Source organism: Antedon mediterranea, chromosome 8, assembly GCF_964355755.1.
Source record: "Antedon mediterranea chromosome 8, ecAntMedi1.1, whole genome shotgun sequence".
In the NCBI taxonomy this organism is placed as follows: Eukaryota; Metazoa; Echinodermata; class Crinoidea; order Comatulida; family Antedonidae; genus Antedon; species Antedon mediterranea.
The window spans coordinates 4377817-4380569 of record NC_092677.1 but is presented as its reverse complement, the minus strand read 5'-3'; the positions used below and the strand labels follow the sequence as shown (position 1 = coordinate 4380569).

Genomic DNA, 2753 nt, shown 5'->3' with positions numbered 1-2753 from the left:
TACCAACAGGTCCAACACCAATCATTTACCAGGACATATGATGCCATTAGAGAGGTTTCGCAATCTTACGAATACGATAACGAAATACGATACGTCACGCACACGTATTCGTTTTCGTAAGCCATAAAAAATCTGTTTCGCATGGCAACGAAATATTGAGGCGCGTCCAAAATATGACTGCGGTAAATTTGAGCGAAGCGCAGGTGCTTGGCCGGCTGCCTAGGCCTAGCGTAACACCAAAGCGAGTGAGGACTTTAAAAAGTGCTATTTATCAAATTGACATGGCATTTTAGTAAATTACTTTAGTAAATTACATTCAATAAATCTATAATTATATTATAATCATGAATCATTCCTGATTCAAATGCAAAATGTGCAAAATAGATCAAAAACTATACTCGTTTTGTAGTTACGAATATGATTGGTGATATTCGTCAACACGAATACGCTTTACGAATATGAAATGGGGATCAGCTCAAAAGTTTCACAAATGTATGACGTATCCGTTTTCGTTATCGTATTCGTAAGGTTGCGAAACCTCCCTACTACCTTGAAATCTACCTAGACGCAACAACAAAAACGTGCTTGTTGCGTATAAACTATAATTTACTCGTCATAATATATAATTAAGTCTTGGGCCATATATACATAAAAATGGGAAATTGTGTTGCATCAGGGAAGAGTTAAATTACAATTCTTCCCTGGTTGCATCTTATGAACTACATGCCCGGTATGCTTTGTACTTTGTTCCTCTTCATCATTTTGTTACAACAATAAAGAAAAATATCAATGAAGAATTCGCAGAATTCGACAACAGTTAGCAATGAAAGACCAATATACAGTCCTAGAGTTCCTCCTACGTCACCGAAGAGGCTTTGCCACTGAAATTCAGAATAATTGGTTATAAAGTACATTACGTTGAAATATCGGATTATTTTATCACCCGGTCAATTTTCTCACTCAATCTCGATTTTTCACAAAATAGGCCAATAGGATTATTGAAGTTAAAGGTTCAGAATTTTTGATCGATTTTTTTGTGATATTATGGACGTCCAAAAGGTCCTTGAAAGTAATACTAACTAGACGTGTCTGTGTATACTTACTGTATAAGCAGGGAGTTCGGATATGGAGACGTACGAAAGATCCTCATAATACACGTTCAGACGAGCAAGATTTCTTCTGTTTACACACATTTCAAAAGTAATTATAGAAAAATAGTTATTATACAAATACAATTTATACATTGAAGACTGAATATCTCTAATTTTAAAAGGCGTCTGGCAAATCTGATCATTACAGTTAATAATGTGTAGGCCCTAAAGCCGATTTCCATTAGGCGAATTTGTTCACACAAATCGAAAGCGTCATGCGTATTTCATGTCTCCATCTTTAAAAATCGTTCTCTACGCATGCGTATAAGCTGACGCTTTCTATTGGCGCGAAAACATTGCCTCTTTTTGAAACATGCTACTTACTGTGCTGTTTCGAGATCGTATAAATGTTCACTGTATCTTGCCTCAAGGACGTAAATACTGTCAAGCAAAGTTTTCTGGAAGATCAAAAATGTTATTGTAACTTATTTCGAAATCAGTTTATTAAGTATAGTCCATTCGTAATGTTATAATCTTATATTATTAAATGCTTGGCACGAGTTCTCAGTTCCTTCACCGTACCAGCAAACTTACCACATATCTATCAGAAGGCCAAAGTGATTGTGATACGGTCTTTTCATATGTAATTTCACTAAAAACAAAAAAATAGAAATTATTCTTTTGCTACAAGAAGACGTCACAACATAATAGTCAAATGACTTTCCACCAATACAATGGTTTTGTTTAATTTGTTACAACTTAACACAATAATTCACCATACATGTTACCAGTCCAGTAAAGAGACGAATTTAGTTTCAGTTTTAGAAAGATACATTAACTTACCGACAAGCAACTGGACAATCACATTTTATTAAATATTGAGAATGAAGAAAATTCACAAATTGGCGGCAACGTTCTAATTGGTAAAAAAAAGTATAGGCTTTAGAAATATAATATTTCACTGCAATTACGGGTAAATTGAATCCAGTATGTTGTACGCCTTATATTAATGTTGTGATGCGTACTAATGGAATATGTTGAGCTTTTAGAAATAATGTTGCAATGATATAGGTATATGCAAATGTTTAGCTTTTAGCTTTACTCACAAGATCTATTCACTCAGTTTAAAGGTACAAATAATGTACTTCTAAAATGAGTGAATAGATCTTAGTAAGTAAAGCTAGGCTGGTTTAGCCTATGTACATGTGTATTCGTATTTTCATTGTCCACATCTGCGAATTATAGTCCCTTGAGTTTTCGCTTAATCAGTAAAATCACTTTTTGTAGTATAGCCTACTGATGTTAAATATTTATTTTGGCTGAATAAAAATTACGAAAAGAATTAAAGAAAGAATATTTTGTTCGCGCTAGCAGTGGCTTCAATGTTTGCTAATGTTGTGTGTTCATTTGGTTAAACTAGCCTTGTTCAAGATCCAGTAGTTGGCAACGCTGGGAACCATCATAACGCAATGTGTCCACACAGTCGCAAACTTCTAGTAACTTTAGTTGTAAACACGATTTTTGGCAAGCCTATTGAAAATAAGAAATGAAAATAATGATTGGGTTAATAGATACTAAATAGGTAAGACGTAGACCTACCATTACAGCAATTATATGATAATGATGATAATATTTATATTTTTAACTTGGATCTGCTGATTA

At 33.9% G+C, this 2753-nt stretch overlaps 1 long non-coding RNA gene across 1 annotated transcript; it reads right to left on the bottom strand.

Annotated features, from left to right (window-relative positions):
* Positions 1–1518: 1518 nt before the first annotated feature.
* Positions 1519–2057, bottom strand: LOC140056814 (uncharacterized). The gene is made up of 3 exons (XR_011846831.1): positions 1935–2057; positions 1686–1743; positions 1519–1549 (listed from the first exon to the last, which is right to left on the bottom strand). It is a non-coding gene; the product is annotated as an uncharacterized lncRNA (long non-coding RNA).
* Between the last annotated feature and the right edge of the window lie 696 nt (positions 2058–2753).